The 10273-nt window shown below is 36.8% G+C and overlaps 1 pseudogene; it reads right to left on the reverse strand.

Moving 5' to 3' along the window:
- Positions 1 to 6577: 6577 nt before the first annotated feature.
- On the reverse strand, positions 6578 to 9066 carry LOC143599509 (cytochrome P450 Tp4149-like; annotated as a pseudogene).
- Positions 9067 to 10273: the final 1207 nt, after the last annotated feature.

Genomic DNA, 10273 nt, shown 5'->3' on the forward strand with positions numbered 1-10273 from the left:
AAACACAAAAAGTGTGTCAAGGAACTCAACGATGCCATGAGAGAAACCGACAAACAACACGAAAAGATTGCCCAAATGTTGGAATTGCGGGAAATGAGTGAAGAATACAAATCCCTCAAAGATGCCGGGTTACACGAAGATGCCGCATTATTGCAACGACAACGAATGAAAAAAATGCGCGAATATTATGGATATTAGTATTTTATTTAGTTATGTTTTTTAATATTTTTAGTTATGTAATTTTTTTTAATTTTAATGCATTATTAGTTAAGTTTTTTAAGTTTTTTGTATTTCTTAATTATAATGCATTTTTATCTAATTATTTAAATAAATTGGTTTTCATTTGTTTAGTTTAGTTATAAAAAGAAAATATTAAAAAAATTTCGTGGGCCCAACTTGTAGCCCCTACATCATTACACCTCAAAAACAAATTTTCACTCTTTGCTGACTGGACGTCACATGTCATAATTCGCCTCCAATTATAACCCCTCCACTAACATAGTCTTAGAATATGAATATAATTTATAATTCATTTTGAAAACATTGACTTTTAGCAAATCTATCTAATATGCTCTCTAATTAAAATACACTTTTGTTATCCATGGGTGACGACTACGACGACCTACTGCTAATTATATGTTTATAATACTTGAGTAGGATAATATTAAAATTGTAAAAGATCGATTAATTTATATTCTCGGAAAACAATGGGAATCATAAGCATAATGCAAATATAAATTCATCAATTAAATTACAAATAAGTATATTAACAAGGGGATTGAACCCGTGCGCGGTAGCCGGGACATAGTAGGAATTCAGTCGGTATCTATTGATTTGTTATGGCACCGATACTCGCTATGTAACATCCTAAAATGATTAAAGAAAGTTGCGTTTAGTTATCGAGTGTTAATAATTAATTTATGCTAAATAAAGAAAAGATCATGGATTGGGATTAAATAAGATGGATTAAAGGGTAATGGGCTTTAGGTCCATGGGCCTTGGGGAATATAAATATCCTCCTAAACCACCATAAAACCCTAAACCTCATTTCATTCCATCTTAATCTCTACACACTCCAAACACACACACACCATACGCGGCCGAGCGAGAGAGAGGTGAAGTCTGAGCAAGAAAACGTGATTCAAGATTTATACAAGATCCAAAGTTCATAAGCTAGCTAACCGAGAACAAAACGAAAACATAAAGGTATGATTTCGATCTTAAAGTTCATATTTTAATAGACGGTTAGCCATGAAACTTGAAACTATAATAGATCGGGTTTAAACGAAACGTAAAGTAATGAACTTGATGCTAGGACGAATCCAATGAACCCATAAACAGATACGGTTCGTATAGGATAAACCGTAAATCTTGTATTGAACGTTTTTGAACTTAAAGGTCCAAACGTTACGTGTTTTCGGGTCAAACCTTATCCAAAAACGACCATAGGAATGATCGCGGGTTAGTCAAATACCATACCCATGGATTTCTCGGTAAAACGATGAGGATTTTGGGGATTAAAGATGACAACTTCGCCTACAAGCGAACTTCGCCTGCAATCAAGTTCGCTTGCAAGCAAGTTCGCCTAGCTGATAACTTCGCCTAAGGCCAAGTTCGCCTAACTGATAACTTCGCCTGGTGACAAGTTCGCCTAACTGATAACTTCGCCTGGTGATAAGTTCGCTCATGATAACTTCGCCTGGCATATGTTCGCCTAGGGTTAACTTCGCCGATCACTAACTTCGCCTATGCTTAAGTTCGCTTAATGTTAAGTTCGCTTATTGTTAAGTTCGCTTAATGATAAGCTCGCTGGAGTTAGCAAATTAGAAAATAAATTAAAAACCTAATGAAAAATGTGTTAATGATAAGCTCGACCCCAGCCAGGGGCTCTGCCCCTTGGACCCTGCTAGGGGCTGCCGCCCCTAGACCCCGCTGCCAGGGGCGCTGCCCCCGGACCCCCCGTTCGTTGTGGGTTATATAAAGATAGAAATACAATGTGAGTAGTAGTAGTTAATTGATACGTGTAAATATTATACAGTTAGCCGTGCACAGCTCAAGAAGGGAATAACGATTAACGGAGGGCGTAACAGGATTCAGGTGAGTTTCTAGCCCCATTTATGTGTTATATTTTCGGGGCTGTGTGCATACTCAATATGTTTGTTAATACGCTTATCCTAAGAGATAAGTGTATGCCTTATGTGAATAATGTGAAATGTATGAATGATTGCCTGATGGTACGTGAACGATCTTCGGATATTGCACGTACTGTCAGGTTGTAACGCTATGTATAAGATAAGTATGATATGTATGCTTATGTGTATGAATGTGATAAAGTTAATAAAAGAAGGAAAGGATGGTTGTATGGTTACGAAGAGGGTACCGGGCCCTAATAATACTCGAGGTATGATGTATGGTTGTATGGTAACGAAGAGGGAATCGAACCCTACTAATATTCGAGAACTAGGGAACCGAACCCTACTAATATTCGAGGAAAGAGGGTACCGAGCCCTAATAATACTCGAGGAAAGAGGGTACCGAGCCCTAATAATACTCGAGGAAGGAGGGTACCGAGCCCTAATAATACTCGAGGAATGTAGGGCGTAATGCTCTTTATAACGTAAGATATGAAAGCAAGTTAATACAAAAGAAAGTATGAAAGTATGAATGAAAGAATATAAGTTTGTGTGTATTGTATAATGTATGATTAACTATAACTCACTCAACGTAGTTGACTTTTAGTATGCACGCAGGTGAGTAGGATGAGGCAGCTTGCTTGAGGAGACACGTGGCACTGAATAAGAGGCTGGCATCAGAAGACTCAAGACGTTTAAGTTTAATGTTTTGTTTATTTTGAAAGACAAGATGACGTTTTAAGACAAGATGTGTTTTATTATGAAATGTTTTATGAAAGCTTTTATATTCCACGAATGTTTTAATTAACTCTGATATTTAGAACTGTGTTTATGAGTAAACCCAACACGAAAGTAGGGCTACCGGCAACGGGGCCTTACACGCTATAGCAATCGAAAAGGAAAACCCAAAAAATAATACGTCTAAAGAATGTCGACATGTGTTTTACATTGATAAAGAACTATAAAACGAATATCGATACTAACACCGAGTTTCTTGAGTTAAAATCAATTTGATTCATTACAATACCAATACTCGTATTAATTACGATCTATTTTATAGACCCAAGTAACAAAAAGGTCCATAAGATTAGTGATAAAGAATAAAATAATTAAAATCATGACGAAAGAAAGAAAATTAGGAAAACAAAGAAAAGAAAATAAGAGAAAAAAAATGGTTAAATGAAACAATTAAACAAATAAGGTCAATAACCTTATCTAAGATCATAGCTTAGACTTTAATAATTCACCAATGCTATAACCTATATCTTAGCCATGTGTAGTCCAAAACGTCTCATCCTTGGGCAATTTTGTAACATGTGGCATCCCCATCATCAATGAAGAGTTTTGTAAAAAGTGGCGTAGTGGAAAAAAAAACCACAACTTTCATACAATAATTACATATATTCCACACTCTCTTCCCTCCCCACACACAATTTTATCAAAATTTGTGTCATGCTCGCGTTTTGTAGGTAACGCCCACCCCAACAAGCCAAGCCAAGCCAAGCCAAGCCAAGCCAAAACCGGGGGGGGGGGGGGGGGGGGGCGACGTTTTTGGCTCAAAACGCCTCAACTCCGAGTGACTACGGATGGTCTTATAATGTTATAACCCTTACCTCATACCTTAGACTTTATGAGGTAGGGTAACGACGTCGGTGAATGGGTAGAACCTTCGTTTGATTGTCATGTCGGGACTCGGAACTGTGGAACGCTTATCGAGGCTCGGGAGCGTCTAAACGAATTATGAGGAAAACTTCGGGACTTGATGTTCCTAATGAACATCCTTAGCCGAGCCTTGTAACCCCCTAGCGAATCAGCGGTAGAATGGCGGCGGTCCGTTGCCGTCCAACGCCCCCTCGTCACCTGACACTAGGGGTGGCTATCTTGACCCATGGGTTGAATGAGTTGTATCAAACTGTATAATATGGGTTAGAATGGGTCAAACTAAAAAAAGAAAATGATTGAAACGGGTCAAAACAGGTTGACATTTCTCGGAGTTTTTTTTATGCAACGAGAAAAACGGAAAAAACTTTTTATTATTTTTACTTTTTTGATATATATATCGAGTTATAATTTTTTAATTATTTTTTTTGAATTTTTTGGTGAGGGGTTTTGAAATGGGTCAAAATAGGTTGAGATTTCAAAACCCATTTCAAAACCCTCACAAAAAAATTAAAAAAAATAATTAAAAAATTATAACTCGAAATATAAATCAAAAACTTAAAAAATAAAAATACTAAAAAGTTTCCTTCATTTTTCTCGTTCTATAAAAAAAACCTGAGAGATGTCAACCCGTTTTGATCTGTTTCAATCATTTTCTTTTTTTAGTTTGACCCATTTTGACTCATATTATACATTTTGATACAACCTATTCAACCCATGGGTCAAGATTGCCACCCCTACCTGACACGCATCAAAATGTGTCAGTCGGCGGTACTAGCAGTGGTCCGTTGGGCTATGAGTCATTGACACGTGTTACTCTTTGATGAATCATTCTCTGTCACATGTCAAAACGTTGTTGATTACATCGGGGTTAAGCGGCGAAAAATGGCCGTTGGCTGCCCTTGTTGATTCCCAGCAACTGTCGGCTAATAAGTAATAAGCAGCTGTCCGTGTAGGCAACTTTTGGCGGCATGAAAGTCTCAGGATGTTACATGGCGAGACTTGGGGCCGCCCCGTGGTTCACTGCGGCATGCGAGCCGACGATGCTAAAACTTTAACAAGTGACATAGTCTGTAGATAATCCAAGATATTACAATATGCAAAAGTATCATAAATTAAGACTGCTCGAACAAATTAAGTTCTTCACCATTGTAATCTCACGAACGTTTTATCCAAGTTGCAACAAATTAGTCACAATCGTGTTTAGCCTCATGGTGATGCTAAAACTTTAACAAGTGACATAGTCTGTAGATAATCCAAGATATTACAATATGCAAAAGTATCATAAATTAAGACTGCTCGAACAAATTAAGTTCTTCACCATTGTAATCTCACGAACGTTTTATCCAAGTTGCAACAAATTAGTCACAATCGTGTTTAGCCTCATGGTGAACTCATCAATCGATTCGTTCTCATTCTAAAGTTCACGATACTAAACACCACTACAAAAAAATTGGTCTAAGGCAACCTTTATTTAAAAAAAAACTGCATTAGGTAAAGTTGCGTTAGACCTAATGCAACCTTTTTGTTAGATAATGAAACTGTTTATTTCAAATGCAATCCTTAAAAAGTGTTGCATTTGAAAGAAACAGTTGCGTTATCTAACAAAAAGGTTGCACTAAATCTAATGCAACTTTTTTTGTGTAATAGAGGTTGCCTAAGGCCAATTTTTTTGTAGTGCACACTCCTCGTGCTTTCATGTTCACCCGCATCTTCAAAGCCCATACAACATAATTCGACTTTGTAAGCATCGGGTACTTAACGCATGTTAGCATTACATTTTCCCCTAGCTTGAGTTTTGCGCTTCTCCTTCTACTTGTGATCTACCTAGAAAATAAAAACTTGCGATGGACGGACATGGCATATTGTTAGGTATACAAAAGTTGGCAATGTAGTGGGTCTTATATAGGGGTGTGCGTGGTGCGGTTTTAGATAAAATCAAACCAAAAATCAAAATTTTGTTTTTGATTTTTGAGACCGTTCGGTTTCGGGTATTTTGGTTTCGGTTTTGATTTGGTTTCGGTTTTTTGGTTTTTGGTTTGGTTTCGGTTCGATTTTTCGGTTTTTGCCATTTGAGCTTAAAAATTTTAGGCCCAAAAGAAAGTTGGCAGAAAATAATGAATTTAGGTATAAATATTTTTATTAATTGTTAACTAAAAGACTATTCTATATTTGGCCAAAAGTATTTGAGTTACATATTTAGAAAATTCTTATAAGTTACTTAAAAAACAATTAGGATCCAGAAATTCGGTTTGGTTCGGTTTTTTCGTTTTTTATTTCATGCAAAACCAAAACTGAACCGCTAGTTTGATTTTTACAAAAACATAAAAACAATTCGTAGATTTTTGTTTCGGTTTTTCCTGATCGGTCTTTTGGGTTTCTTGCACGCCCCTAGTCTTATACCACTTCTTGGCTATTGAATTATTTGTTTTGCCCTTCCCTCTTTAGAAAAGTTGTATTTCTAAGCGAGAAAGTAGAAGGTTAAAGCTAGAGGATAATTGACAGACAATGAAGTTAGTAGTTACAAGCTAGGATGATGTTAGTCGGAGAAAGATGAAAAGATTGCTAAATGACACTTCAAATAACTTCGAATCACAATGCTGAAAGTTGAAAGATTACATTTCTACATTTTATGAAGAAAATACTAGCTCCAATATATTTTAAACACACACATTAAAGAAAACAAGATAGTGGGGGGTAGTGGGAGGATGTAACTTCTGCTTCATGTCTTAAAGACACATAAGTTACCTTACAAATTATAGAAGTTTGTATTGTAAGAGAAGCCATTAAAATCGAGGGCTTGCCGAAACTTAGAGACTTGACTCCCTATGGATTGTGATACCAAATGCTTCAGTCATGTCCAAATCCTCGTTTTTCATTCCATTTGGCAAAAACCATATCAAACTTATAAACAACATTTGCTAATGCAAGCTCCATAATAGGTACACTAAATTGAATACCGGGGCATGTTCTCCGGCCAGCACCGAATGGAAGCCATTCAAACTGCAACCCTTGATAGTTAATGGAATTGTTCAAGAACCTCTCAGGCCTGAACTCATTTGGTTCTTCCCACAAGGAAGGATCTCTTCCTATTGCCCAAGCATTGATAATCACTTGTGTGCCTGCTGCGATATCATACCCCATTAGTTTTACATCTTGCATTGATTTTCGGGGAACAAGAAGTGAAAATGGAGTATGCAATCGCAATGACTCTTTTATGACAGCTTTGAGATAGGGAATTTTTTCCAAGTCCTCCTCGGAAATCCTGGATCTTCCTTTTCCTATTTCCGTTACTTCATGTTGGAGCTTTTTCATTACTCTTGGGTTCCTTATTAGCTCACTCATTGTCCACTCTAGACTTGTTTGCGTAGTCTCAGTTCCAGCTGCGAACGCCTCCTACAAGGAACACAAAAAGAAGTTTCAAGATGTATAATGTACTATATTGTTATATTAGATAAAATGATCCAATTACAATAGAGAGGCGCGCAACAAGCTGTGCCGCCACCCCTTTTTAAATGGCAAAACCGATCCTAGGATTGCAATTGCTTCTTTTTTTACTTTACAAAATAAATGCTTTAATAACAAAAATATCACATTTTATCCCGAATAAATTATGTTTGGTAAATGAAATGTGCACGTGCCTGGTAAATGAATGGGCATGTGCTTGTGATAAGAAGAATCCCCATATGTTTTTGGTTTTCGTTTTCAGTGTATTTTGTCTTTATAAGAAAAATATACAATTTCGCTACTATCTATCGGATGAAATAAATAATACAACATTCAGAAGATTGTTGTAAGAAATAGAAAAGGACATAATCACCAAGAAAATTAATAAAATAACCTTTGACCTTTGAGAATTACCATTGAACTAGATCGCGGCGTGTGTAGTTTAGAGCATCAGATTTCAATCTGGGACAACAGATCATAATGTGTTGCACCAGACTTTACTCTAGCATCTCACTTTAGTGCAGCGGATGACCTCGGCGCAACACATCACCTTGATGCAGGAGATCTCTTTGGTGTACGAGATTACCTTTGCGTTGCAGATCCGGCAAAGTGATTGTAATTTTACAATAATTAAGTGTACTTGTTTAATTATTTAGGCATCTGGAAAGTATTAGAGGATATATACACAATATATATTCTAAGATATTATTTGCTAGGATCCGGACTAACAACCTGTCCGACAACGTACTATAGATCCATTGTAATTTGTAAGACCAGCGAATCGAGTTCAGACGCACCAGGATCATCATTTATTTATTTTAGTTTCAGTTATTGCTCTTAATATCAAAGAAAGATGGAGAAATAAGAAATCATAGCATGATGAGTGCTTTAATGGAATCTCTTTGAAGGGTAAAGCCAGATGTGTCATCCTTTTGCAGATCTAGTAAAATGTCAACAAAGTCTTCTTCGTTGCTTATAGAATCCTCCCCCTTTTTCTTGTTTAGATGTTCTTCAATAATTCTTTCAAGAAACTCATCAAATTCTTTAGCTATTTTCTCTGCTTTTCCTACTGAACCAATAACTTTATCTACCCATGATAACCATGGAATATAACTACCAATATTAAAGACACTAAACGTCTCCACAAATGCACACAATAACTTTTTGTACTTTGGCCCATCAAGTTTCCTTCCGAGGGCAACCCTGCTAATTATGTTGTTTGTTAGTGAAGAAAATATCGACCCCATATCCACGGTAGTCCCATAACTTTCTCCAAGCTCTTGAATCATGTGACCAATCTCGGTTTCTCTCACTTTTTGGTACGACTTAACTCGCGTGGTACTTAGAAGCTTGAGCACCACAAGGCTCTTCAACTGCCTCCAGTATTCCCCATAAGGAGCGAATGATATACTCTTTGAGTCATAGAGCATTATGTTGGGCATAGCTAAGCTTGGTCGACTACAAAATGAGAGATCATGGGTTTTCATGATCTCTTTAGCTGCTTCAGCAGAGGATGCTACAAGTGTGGGGATGCTACCAAGGTGGAGCATGAGTGGACCGTATTTTTGGGATAATATTTGGAGGTTCTGATTAGGGTTTGACCCCAATTGGTGGAAGTTTCCGATTATGGGAAGCTTTCGTGGTGATGGTGGTATGTTTTTCCTGTTTGTGGAATCAGAAAAAAACGATTTGATAGAAATGCAAATCACTAAAGTGATGCATGAAAACAGAAGGATGAGAATTTGTAAGGATGAAAACATTTCCATGCTTTTACTTATCAGTTTGTGGATTTTTTGTACCCAATGTCTCATGGAAGCATGTGAATATATAGCAACGGTTATCACCTAGTATTACAAAGGGAGTTAGTTAATCAAAAATAACGCTACGTCACTATCACATAAGTAATGAGACAATGTATAGTAGCGGTGCTTTAACTAACCAAGTTTATAATCATTTTGTTTTTATAAACGTACATGCGAATTGATAAGTCTGATTGGTTAGATTAACTATGGTCCCACCTAGGGGTGTTTTCCGGGTTTCGGATAGTGTTATTCAGGTTTCAAAGTTTTAAATCTTGACCCGAAATCCAATCGAAAGCTCTCACGAGTTTTTCGAGTTCGGCTTTTTTCAAATTGGGTTAATCGGGTTCCAAGTATTTTAGAAAAGAAAAGACAAAAATAAAAAAAAGACAATTCTAAAATTATAACATTGTATTCTTCTTTGTTGATAACGTAAATAACCAAATAATAAACTAACATAACCTAATAAACAATTCAAAAGGAGAGTAAAACAAACTACAATCATAATCGTCTTCAATCAGACGTGATTTGACTGTTCGATTACGGTTGATAAGTCATAAACGGAAAACATAAATTAACAATAAGTAGTCAATCCATAATAGGTGAAATAATAACAGTTTAATATGGCAAAATTTTGTTAACTTTATTAGCTAAGATTTAGTTTATTATACATAAAAATATATTTGATTTAAAAACTGAAAGTTTTTTTTGGTCTCTTGGGTTGACCCGAAACTCATAAATCAGACCCAAGATCCAACCCGAATTACTTCAGTTCGGGTTCAAGCTAGTCTTTTTTCATATTTAGGTTTTTTGGGTCGGGTTAGTTCATGTTCAAATACAAGTTTTCTCGGGTCTGGTTTCAGGTAATAATGACAGGCCTAGTCTTACCATCATTAGCCCCTCTGCTCATTAGTCCATTATGTAGCCTTACGGACTTATTTCCTTATAGCAGCCCAGCCTTCAAAGATTTATGCTATGTGTAGTGGATGAGCTAAAAATAGGGTGTTTTATGACACATGGCAAAAGGGGGCGGCATGTAGCCTATGGGGCGGTGTTCTCGCCCACAAATCGTCCCACCCTCCAATAAATGATTGCCACGTCATCATCATCTCTCCACCTAGCAACAAATTCCCGCCGCCCCTTTTTCACCTAGGGGGCAGTGTTCTCGCCCTCGTCGTCCACATTTGTAGCCCCACCACGCATAGCCTAATGGTTTAGATGTTAGTTAAAAAATGG

Source organism: Bidens hawaiensis, unplaced genomic scaffold (genome assembly GCF_021521415.1).
Source record: "Bidens hawaiensis isolate Kalapana, Puna unplaced genomic scaffold, B.hawaiensis_p1.1 tig00052270_1, whole genome shotgun sequence".
Classification (NCBI taxonomy): domain Eukaryota; kingdom Viridiplantae; phylum Streptophyta; class Magnoliopsida; order Asterales; family Asteraceae; genus Bidens; species Bidens hawaiensis.